The sequence below is a fragment of the Echinops telfairi genome, unplaced genomic scaffold (genome assembly GCF_000313985.2).
Source record: "Echinops telfairi isolate 266 unplaced genomic scaffold, ASM31398v2 ScPeMD7_70;HRSCAF=299, whole genome shotgun sequence".
Taxonomy (NCBI): Eukaryota; Metazoa; Chordata; class Mammalia; order Afrosoricida; family Tenrecidae; genus Echinops; species Echinops telfairi.
Genome location: NW_022103968.1, coordinates 38,377,810 through 38,389,754, shown reverse-complemented (window position 1 = coordinate 38,389,754; position 11,945 = coordinate 38,377,810). Strand labels below are relative to the sequence as shown.

The 11,945-nt window shown below is 40.9% G+C and overlaps 1 pseudogene; it reads left to right on the top strand.

Annotated features, from left to right (window-relative positions):
- The first annotated feature begins 10,550 nt into the window (after window positions 1–10,550).
- LOC101663696 overlaps window positions 10,551–11,945 on the top strand; it is a 60,157-nt pseudogene continuing 58,762 nt past the window's right edge.

The following is an 11,945-nucleotide window of genomic DNA, read 5'->3' as shown; positions in this document are numbered from 1 at the left end:
AACCCAGTTGGGAAGGCTCATTTCCAACTTTGTTTTTAGGGCAATATCAGCTCTGCGAACTTTGCTGATTGAGTTCTAGGCTCTCCATTGGACCTGATTAGCCTCCGTGAGAATTCTATTACCCTCTTTCTCTTAGCTTACTGATGGTCCTCCCAGTATCCTGCACCCTGCCATGCTTCTTCCCGTTCCAGAAGAATGGGGGCCGCTTGATGTTCCTACTCTCGTTAGGGAACCAACTTCTTGTACCTTGCTGATATTTATAAGCGATTCCTATTGACAAAATATTACTTGTTTATATTTCAACTGCAAAACTGAAACTAGAAATGACTAAGGAGGATATGCTAACTTAGACTTCTCCTTTGATAGTTATTTAAATCCTGAACCAATCCCAGGACTGTGACTCTATTACAACTCATAGGGACCTTACGCTTCTCTCAGAGAACTGACCCATAGAGATTCGAAGGCTGTAATCTTTACAGACGTGATCACAACATTTTTATCTCATTGAGTGGCTGGTGAATTCTAATCCTCAGCCTTTTGATTAGTAGCCGAATGCTTAACCAATGCACCAGTCGGGAGACTACCTGAAGTAAATGAAACTAGTTGGCAGAATATCTCACATCTACTAGAGCCTGTCAACTATCCATAGACCAGATAGTAGTACATAGCTTTGTGATGCTTTGGAAACATAGGAGAATATTTTACTAGAATCGCTTAAAAAATTTGATAGCAAATTAAGGAAATTTGAGATGTACTCCTATTTCCTAGAGAGATTACAAAGGCTAAGTCCATGTAAAAAGAGATAATATAGTATCTAAAGGATATTTCAAGATTTCTTTGTGAAGCTACTAATTTGGGAATAAACAGATTGATTAGTCTTTCAATTCAACAAAAGACAGTTGAGGTTATTTTTAATGTCCCGTGTCACCCGCCAGTGACAGAATCCTAGAGAAGCTGTGAGGTGGGAGATGACCAAGCTCCAAAGACTCTTGGACCATCTTCAAGTGGATTTTATCCAGCTTCCATTCTTCAGAGGGTGTGAGTGTGCTTCACTTATTACACGTGATAATGTGACTTTGCGTTGCTGAAAAGCTACTGCCCTTACAGTTGCTTGATCTTGTGCTTTTAACCTTGGGGATACCAATCAAACCCTCGTGCTAAAAACCTCTAGGCAGTTCCAGTTTCACCAAATGAAGCTTTATGAAATGATAGCCAATCAGATTTGCACTTGCACTTACACGCATAAATGAGGACAAACAAAGCAACCCGGATGTCTGTACCCGTCTCTCCCAGGAAAAGAACCAATTATTAGAATTTGTGAATCAGATCCTAAGCAATTCTGAACATGGACTCAACACTCTTGTAAGGTGATGGGCACAATAACCATCAGCTGGAAGAGCCTGAGAAAGATCCCAGTATGTAACCCAGCTCACACACAGTCGAAATTTCAACCTACTTGCCACAAATAACTCATTTGCCCCCCTACATCTCCATGTGCCCTATTGAATTCTATTTCTTTTGTGTCCAGGATCTCTTAAGCGAACATCTGACATATCTTCAGAACAGGATTATAGGATTTGTCTGTACACAGAGATGCTAATTCAATAGAATCAGCTCTCGTCATCCCCGCTGGAAATTTGGACGCAGAGATGAGTTTAAAAATGAGGCCACATTGGATTACTCAGGAACCCTACCTGGGGCAAATAGTGACCATTGTTGGGGCAAATACAGCAGCATTTCTATTGGTTAGAATTTTGCAAATAGAAATGAGTGTAAGAAAAATTTCACCAACTCTGGCAGAAATTATTAAGGATCCACTACTGCCTTAGATTTCCAATCAGTCTCTGCTCACTGACATGAGTCATGCTGGACAACCTATTGCTCTAGGTCTCTTGCTGGCTACTCCTAATCTGTGCCATTGCTAATGATTGTTGTTGTGCTTGGATCGATGAAATAGACAATGTAGAACAGGGTACGTATTGAGAAAAGGAAAAAGCTACTTGGATATTTAAAGTTGATCATCATAACGTATGGAATTTATTCTCTTGGCCTGGGTAGTCCAATTTGGAGTTTGTGATTAGAAGACACTTTACAGGCAATATTCATTTTTCTTTCTTTTACTTTTTCCATAGTGATCTGATGCGCATCCATTGATTCCATTCAGAATCTTAAGTGGTCTTGTGCAGCAGCGCTCTCTATTATGCGGGATAAACAAAAATATCAAGAATATCTTGCAATATAGCTGCCTGGCCAAACAATCTTTGAACAATGAAGATCTGGATCTTTAATGTTGCCTAAATTGGCTAAATGTTTTCAAGTGAGAGAATTACTACAAGGAATACTGAAAGACTAATATACAAACAGAAAATAGCCAGACCAGCATATATAAATTCTGACCCACAATATGTAACAGGCGAGGAAGCAAAAACAGTATCTGCAGTAATTTGGGAAGTTAAATCACTCTCTGTAGCTAGTAACGCAGGAGCTGATTAATAACTGGCAGCTTCCCTACATTTTGCCCTCGATACCAATTTAGGACCAACTAGAGAAAGAAAGCCAAATATGTTCCAATAACCAATCCCTTAGACTACCTGCTTTTTCAAAGTTATCCCTTCTCCAAGTTTCCATGTCAACATTTTCCATGAGACATACCATTTTTCCATTTTCGAGCTTTCTCACGAGATTTTGAGTTTCCACTAAATGCAAATGATGATGGCTGACTCCCGTGTCCTAACCCTCTCTGAGCAAGTAGGCTGTGCCCTCGTTTGGGCAGTCTTCCCTCTATTGATAAGCTCGGAGGCAAAGTTGGAGAGCAAAGGGAAGAAGAAGACTATTATCAATAAATCTGGGTTTAGAAGAGGCATAATGGAATTCTTATCTGTCTTCGTTCATTTATTCCTTTACTGAACATTTGCTGAGTACCTATAAACAAGGCATTAACCAGGCCCTTTGGAGAAAGAATAATAAAATAAAAAATAACAACTTATATTCACTTCCCTAAAAAACAAAACGAAATGAAAAACACAAAAACCATGGGGTCAATTCGGACTCATAGAGACTCTGGGCTAGACCTCTTCCATAAGGTTTCTGAGACTGCTCATCTTTGTGAGCGCGGCCAGTCTCATCTTTCTCCCATGTTGCAGCTGGTTGGTTGGAACCACCGACCTTGTGGTTGGCAGCCCAATGCTTAACCCGCTGTACCACCAGGGCATCTTTGTATCCAGGAGGATCTCTTAATTAATAAGAGGACAAAACTTCCATGCATGCAATTATATTAGCTACTATTGATTGAACATTTCCCATGTACTTTTGCTATATTTTAAGCTCTTTATTAAACTTTTTTTTCATGAATATTGGTCAAACTCACAATTTTTTGCCTCTTTCCCTTGTCAGCGCAACATGGTCTCTTTCTTAATTTTCTCTAAAATTCATTAACAGATGATTTCCCTTCATGTTTTTATCTCTACATCTTTCTTGCTGATTTAGGATAGTTCTATTTCAAGGAAGCCCTGCTTCTGCTTCAAATGTAAGGTGGTTAAGATATAATGCCTTTCCCCCCCTTAAAACGGTGACTCAGAGACCAGTCTTTTCCTGCAGTGTGAAATGTCTCTGGATCCACCGCTGTGCAAGAAGTAATTGTGGACATTATTCTCACTTTGCCCGTCCACACGCTGAGCCATTTACCAAATCTTGCCATTTTCCCCTCGGCAGGGTTCTTTGCCGTGTCTCCTTTTTCTCTTTATCTGTCACGCCTAACTCCCTGCCTAAGCTCGGGTCATTTCACACCAATTTCATTGCTATTTTCGTTGCCCAACTCTCGTTCTCCTTCCCCTTACTATTCTGTATGAGTCAGCACAAGTTCTTCGTAGCCACCCTTCCTCCCACAGCCAGACTGTTCTCGTCCACTCCTCAGCCCTTGTCTGCCTGACACTCACAACTCTAACAGTTTCCCAAATCAGGGGCACCTTTGAAAGAGTGTCAACGTTTTGCCATCGGTCCCAAAGGAAAATTCATCCAGAAAATATGTACTTTTAATCCACCACGATAGCTAGGTTATAATGACACTTTCTTGTACTTCTAATATATTCCTCACTTCCTTCCTCTTAGCCCTTTAAGCCCTGCCTTATCTCCTCATCATTCTCACTTCTCTTATTTTTCAAGCACAACTTTGGTAATAATTTTACTTGATGAATAAACTCGCTGCCATTGAATCATTTCTGATACATAGTGTCCCTATAGAACTAAGTCAAACTGCTCCTGTGGGTTTCTGTGGCTGTAAATCTTTTTGGGAGCGGAAAGCCTCATCTTTCTCCTGTGGAGAAGGTGGTGAGTTTGAACTGCTGACCTTGTGGCCTTCAGCCTAATGCATAACCCACTACTCTAGCAGGGTTTCCACTTGATGGATACTATTCATTTATTCAGTCCCACAAGTAAAAGGTGTTCTAAGGTGGGGGGGGGGGAGGTCCCAAGTTCATACATATTTTATAAAGCCAATAAAACCCAAAAGACATAAACCCTCACTGTCATTGAGTTGATTAAAACTCACAGTGATCCTCTTGGACAGGGTAGAACTGGCCCTGTGCATTTCCGAGATTGTAACTCTTGATAGGAGTAGAAAGCCCATCTTTCTCCCACGGAGCAGGTGGTGAGTGAGCTGCTAACCTTGTGGCTAGCAGGCCAACTAGTAGCCTCTATTCTACCAAGGCTCCAAGTCGTAAACAAGACAAAGGCAAATTGTCCAGAAGAAGGAACCATCTGCATGGGGCCATAATATCGTCCAAAGGTTTTCAGGCCATATGTCTCATCATCCCATTCACTTCCATAGGGTCTATTTTGACTCAGAAAGCCTCTATAGGACCCAGGAGTAGAGTTCCCTGAGGATCCCGTGGCTATACATCTCTACAGCAAGAGACGGCCTTACCTTTCTCCAGTGGAGTGGCTGGTGGGTTCAAATTGTGGGCCTTGTGTTTTTACCAGCCCCACCTGTAACACCATTAGAGCTCTTAGCCTATAGAAAACAAAGAAAATCATCACAAAAGGATGGTTGCTGGCAGATTGGACTACAGATTCATGGAAGGGGAAAGTCCACAAACAAGATACATACACAACTGCAGATTAGAAAAGTGTACCGAATTGGTTCTGGTTCCCTTTGACCACCTGCCCACTTGGTTGGGAGATGACTCATCACTATGTAACTCTGAGTCATATCAAGGTCTAAGTCATACCTGCTAGCACCCCAAATTTTAGATATCATGCATCTGTCAATAATTAAGGGCACAACCAGGCAAGTTCTCTGAGGGCAAGATTGCTGCTCCCGGGGATGACCAGGGAAGTTGTAATCTAGTTTCAAACACACTCTGAGGGCCAAGTGGTCACATTGTTAGTTTATGGTCAGAAATAACTCAAGTGGAGGAAGAACTTATGGAGGTAGGACTGTGACTCTAAACCTCAGCCTGCTACAAAAGAAACGTTTTAGGATAGGATAATATCTAATACCTATAAGCAAGTTCGAGTAGCCTTGGTGGTGTAGTGGGTAATATATTGAGCGATGTCAGCAGTTTGAAACCACAAGCTGCTCCTTGGGAGAAAGAAAGTGCTTTCCACTCTCATAAAGATTTACAGTCTCAGAAATCCACAGGGGCAATCCTACTCTGTCCTATAGGGTTGCTATGAATCTGAATCACCTGGATGGTAGTGAATTGTTATTGATTTTCCTAAGGAAATCCGGTTAATACTACTTTATTCAAATTTACACACCCATCACTAAAACTAGTGATAAAAGAATTGAAGAATTCTATCAACTTCTTCAGTTGGAAATGGATCAAACACGCCAATAAGGTTTATAAATAACTACAGGTGATTGGAATGCAAAAGTTGGAAAGCAAGAGGAAGGGACAGTAGTTGCAAGATGAGACCTTGGTGTAAGAAATGAAGCTGTAGATCTCATGATAGAATTTTGGAAAACCAGCAGCTTCATTGCAAATATGTTTTGCAATGGCTACTCTACCTATGGACTTCACCAGATGGAACACAGGAATCAAATGGACTACATCTGTGGGAAGAGACGATGGAGAATCTCAACATTAGCAGCCCAAATGAGGCCAGGGACAGATAATGAATTGCTAATATATAAGTTGAAGAAAAAATTAAAAGTTTACAAGAGCCAAAATACAATCTTCAGGATATCTCTCTTGAACTTTGAGACTATCTCAAGAACAGATTTGACACATTGAACACAGGAGACCTGAAAGGCTGTGGGATGACATCAAGAACATCATATGTGGAAGACGTGAAAGAGAGTTAAAAAGACAAAAAAAAAAAAAAGAAAAGAAAAGAAAAAAGTGGATGTCAAAAGAGACTCCAAAACTTGCTCGTGAATGCAAAGTAGCTAAAACAAACAGGAGAAATGATATAAAATAGCTGAAAAAAAAGTTTCAAAGGGCAGCTCAAGAAGACAAAGTAAAGGGTTATAATGAACTGTGCAAAGAACCGGAGTTAGAAAACGAAAAAGGAAGAGCACACCCGGCCTGTCTCAAATGGAAAGAAGTGAAGAAAACCAAGTCTTCCATGGGCAAAATATTGAATGATGCGGGGACCATCCAAAGGAGGAGGAAGGAATACGCCGTCACTGTACCAGAAAGAACTTGCTGACATTCAACCGTTTCAAGAAGTCGGATATGATAAAAACACTGATGGTACTGAAGGAAGAAGTCTAAGCTGCCTTGAAGGCATTGGCCAAAGACAAGGCTCCAAGAATTGATGGAACTGATTGAAAAATTTTAAGAGAAGTGAACGAAGAGCTAGACGGGCTCACTCGTCTCTGTGAAGAAGTTTGGAAGACAGCTGCTGACCAACTGACTGGAAGAAACCCATGTTGATGTTGAGTCCAAAGAAAGGTGACCCGATAGAATGTGCAAATTATTAAACAAAATCTTTAGCATCATATGCAAGTAAAATTTTGCTGAAGGTAATTCATTGATAGGGAACTGCCAGCAGTTTCAGCTGGATTCAGAAGAGGACATGGAGTGCCGACTATCATTGGTGATGTGAGATGGATCTTGGCTGAAAGCCGAGAATCCCCGAAAGATGTTTACTTGTGGTTCAGTGACTATGCAAAGACATTCAACTGTATGGATCATTACAAACTATAGATAACACTGAGAGGAACTGGAATTCCAGAACACTTCCTTGCAACCATGGGGAACTTCATTGCATTCATGGAGCAAGAGCAGAATAAAGGATTATGTGGCGGTGACTCAAATGAGGTGTATGTCATGAAACCCCGATTAAATCTCTGTACACCAAAGCAATTTGGGTGAACTTCTCTGGTTGACAGTGTTCTTAGTACATTGGCTCACTGCTAATTCACTGAGCAGAAAGTAGTATTTTACTACAAGGCAAACCAGCAATAAGGGGTCCCAGGAATAGGACCCAGCTTAGAGGACAGGGTTCTCGTAAATAAACATTTTTCTCATTTTTACTTTAGCAAAGAGCGCAAGGACCAGAAGCTGTTCTTGGCAGGAGGCCTGCCATTTGGATCAGGGACAACCCCTGACACCACAGGATTTAGAAGGCATTCCTCCTAATTATCCTGAACCAGAAAGAGACAGCAGCTGATTAAACTGACTGACAACACTTAGGGACTGGGACAGTGGTTTATTAATTATTCGTCCCCTCCAAACAGCAGGAGGGTCATGAGAAACTTGGCAGTTTCAAGTCCTTGCGGGCAGCTAACAGCTAAAATTGACCTGAGAGTTTACAATGCTAGTTCATAGAATTGCTCTTGTTTCTATTTCTGTGGATCTGGGCAGAAGTAAGAGGGATGAAATTGAAGAAGGCTCAGCTCAGAAATGGTTGGGCTCAAGACAAGCTCTCTTGGGTAATGTAACTTGCTTAGTGAGAGTGAAGCTTTTTCGTGGGGTGATCAACTTGTGCCGGTACCCCATAACATTTTTGGTGTTAGTTCTGAAAGTCTCAGGTCCCAGCAAGCCTCTTGGCCTTGGGAAAAGGTCCCATTGGTCACCCTATCAGGTATTGCTAAAATAAATGTTGAAGGAAAAGTCCATATTAATTGAATTCTGATGCTATCTGATGGGGATAGGGATGAAGGAAATCAAAGTAAATGTTTGACTGCCCAAGAGAGGATCTCCCAAATCCCTAAGCACAATTCTTCAGTTGTTGGGGTAACCCAGAGATTAGAAAGATCATTTAGGCCAGTTTGTACAGCTAATAAACAAAAACGTTAAATGCCATAAAACTGGAATATTCAAACATAATTCACTGCCCACTCTAAATTTAAGGGTATAGTATCCTCAGACAAATGGAGCCCTGGTGGTTTAGTGGTTAAGCGTTTGGCTGCACTCTACATGGTTGTCAGTTCAATATCAACAGTTGCTCTGTGAGAGAAAGATTGGGTTTTCTACTCTCATAACCAGTTTACAATCTTGGAAACCCACGGGGGCTCACTATGAGTCAGCATTGACTCAATGGATGGGAGGGAGTATCCTCAAACACTCCTGTTGGAACTTGTGCCAAAGTCCTGTATATACTCGAGTGTAAGCTGAGTTTTTTAGCACATTTTTATGCTGAAAAAGCCCCCCTCAGCTTATACTTGAGTGAGGGTCCCACTCACTTGTCCTTCGGTGCAGTGTGGGTGTTCTCCGGTCTCTCCGCTCATCTGCGGGTGCCTGCAGCCTCTGGGTGGTCCTATGACTGCTGATATCACCGCTCTTCTTTTCTCCTGCACTGCATGTGTTGTGTTAGCACTTCCCATACATATGCGGTAACATTGCATATGTAGTAACACAGTGCGTACACAATGCAGCGTGTGTATTATGAGCCCTAACATAGGCTGCTCTATGCAAACAGTCATGTCATCACACTGTGGAATATCATCAACCTGTGTTAGGCCTCAAACTATACACGCTGCATTGGGTACATGTGGTAAGGCAGCGTATGTAGCAATGCAGCACATGCAGTAACACAGCGTATATAGTATGAGCCCTAACACAGGCTGCTCTATGCAAACATAGTCATGTCATCACATTCTGGAATGTTATCACACCAAACTCTCCAAACCCAGAATTACTGTCAGCTCCCTTGGGGATCCAGCATGTTTTGGGTCTTGTGGTGTCTTTTGAGTGCCATTCTTTTGGAGGGTATCTGTTTTCCGTGGTGAAGTCTAGCAGTCTTGCTGCATTCCACTGCCAATTGATTTTACTTGTTTATATATATAGTTTCCTGGACATCACTGTTTTTACTGTAAATTTACCTCTTTTAAGAACTACAAATAGGGCTTATTTTTGTAGTAGGGTTTATGGTATATTTTGATAATTCTATCACTATGGTACGGCATTCTTTATCAAAGTCTTTTTTTTTTTAAATCCTGTTAGTAATGGATTCCAGTACTTCTAATCCTGGACCAAAACAAAAATGCAAAAATGCAGGTCATACAAAGCTGGTTTCAAACTTAAGGTTATGTCAAGGGGAGAAGAATAACAGTATTGCAAGTAGGGAATTTTGTGTTGATGAAAAACAAGTGAGGGAGTGGCAGAAAATGAAAGCTGACTTGGAAAAGATTCCAAAGGCAAAAAAAGCTCGACATGATTTATCAACTTCATATGTGGCTCTAGAGACTGAATTGCATCAATGGGTTATGGAGTGTCGTCAAAATGGTTACTGTATAACACGCATGGGAATTTGCGTACATGCCCCTCAAATGGCTAAAGACAACAAATTAAAAGCACTGGGCATTGGATATTTTGTCACATCAGCAGGTTGGTGTACCCGCTTCACGAATAGGTTTGCCCTGTCTTTGCGGCAAAGAACAAAGATTTCACAGAAGTTGCCAAAAGATCTTGATGAGAAAGTGATGTCATTCCATTCATTCATCATAAAACAAAGAAGGATCTGTAACTATGACCTGGGATATGCTGGGAATATGGATGAAACACGTATGACCTTTGATCTTCCATGCAACAGAACTGTGGCAAGTTTGGGAGATAAAAACTACTATTTACTCAGAACCACAAGAAATGAAAAAACCAAACAAAACATTTCACAGCCGTTCTGTCATGTTTGGCTGATGGAACAAAGCTGCAGTCTGTCATTATTTTAAAAAGAAAGACCTTTCCTAAAAAGGCCAAATTCGCACCACAAATTACAGTGTGTGCATACATTAATGGCTGGATGGGTGAAGATGGAACAAAAAAATGGCTGGAAGAAATTTGGAACCCACAACCAGGAGCAACTTTAAAGAAAAAACATCATTGCTATTTTGGGATATGTTCAGAGCCCACACATCTGATGACATAAAAAAATTGGCAAAGTTTTCCCAAGTTACTTTGGCCATTATTCCAGGTGGGCTTACATCTGTATTGCAGCCCTTAGGTGTGTGTTTAAATAAACTTTCAAAAACCGTGTGCGAAAGATGTGGCATGAATGGATGTCATCTGGTCAAGCCCAACTGACAAAAGTTGGAAATCTGATGAAGCCTGACAGAATTGATAGCAAAGTGGGTTTGTGATGCCTGGGAAGAGATTCCAGAGGACATGGTGCAATGTGCCTTCAAGACATGTGGCATTGGCAATACTGTCAATGGCAGTGAAGACAGGCGTTGTGTGACAACGACAGCAGTGATGGTGATGACTGAACTCAGTGATGATGACAATGTCTGTGCTGGTAATGTCACACCAGCTAAAGCTGAAGCTCTGTTTGGACATTCAGATGAGGAGGAATCAGTTTTGAAGGATTTTAACTCTTGTGTTTTAGCTTGGTTGCTGATTGAGCTAAGGATTTTTTACTTTTAAAGTTATTGTTGATACCATATTTTTTTTATTGACCCTCTTTTCCACTTAGAGCTAGTTTACTGTTTTTCTTTGAAATAAATCTTCAAAACCATTTAACCTACGGATGCCTCAATTAATGTAATTTTATTGCTATCTATTTTTATTTTGAAATTTACCAGTAGCTGATGCATTTCCCACCCTAGGCGTATACTTGAGTCAATAAGTTTTCCCAGTTTTGTGGTACAATTAAGTGCCTCAGCTTATAGTCAGGTTAGCTTATACTCGATTATATAGGTAAATAAATTAGCCTTCTAGGAAACTGCATGGAACAGGATTCATCAAAATAGCCTGGAGTGCTTATTAACAGTTTCTTGGGGCACACCCCAAAGCTATCAAATGTCTGAGGTCAGGCCATGGATTCTGTCCTTTCAATAAAATCTTAGGTGATACTAATGCGAAGTAAGGTTTGGAAATCATTAGCTCTAAGGTAGTGATCTTTGTATGTCATCTGATCACTTATCTCTATCAGTAAAAATAAAGTAAATATATACTTCAACATAGACATTTATTTATTTATTTATACATTTATGACACTGTGAGAACTAAGGTGCACCTGACCCAAACCAGGATATTTTAAATTGCCTCATATGCCCCATGTGGACAAAGAACAAGGAGCACTGAAGAGGTGATACCTGTGAATTACGGCGTCGGGGAAGAATATTGAAGGCAACATGGACTACCAGAACCAACAGTACAGATGGAATGTTCCTTGGAAGTGAGTTTGCCCGAAACTTTGTTTCATATACTTTGGGCATGTAATCAGGAGGCTGAGTGGGTGGAGAAGAATATCATGCTTAGTAAAGTTGAGGGCTAGGGAAAAAGAGGAAGATCCTTAAGGAAATGGATTGACACAATGGCAGGAACCATGCACTCCGTCTCAGGAATAATTGTGAGATGGTACAAGGTTAGAGAGTGTTTTGTTCGGATATACAGAAGGTTGCTATGAGTTAGAGCCAACTGGATGGCACCTAGCAACACCAACACATGTATGCATGCACGGGAGTGTGTGTGTGTGTGTGTTCACTTACCTTTTAAGTTTCCCATTTAGAAACTGTGAGGCATGGCTGAAGATGCTTCTTTTTACTGCTAGTTAGCCTG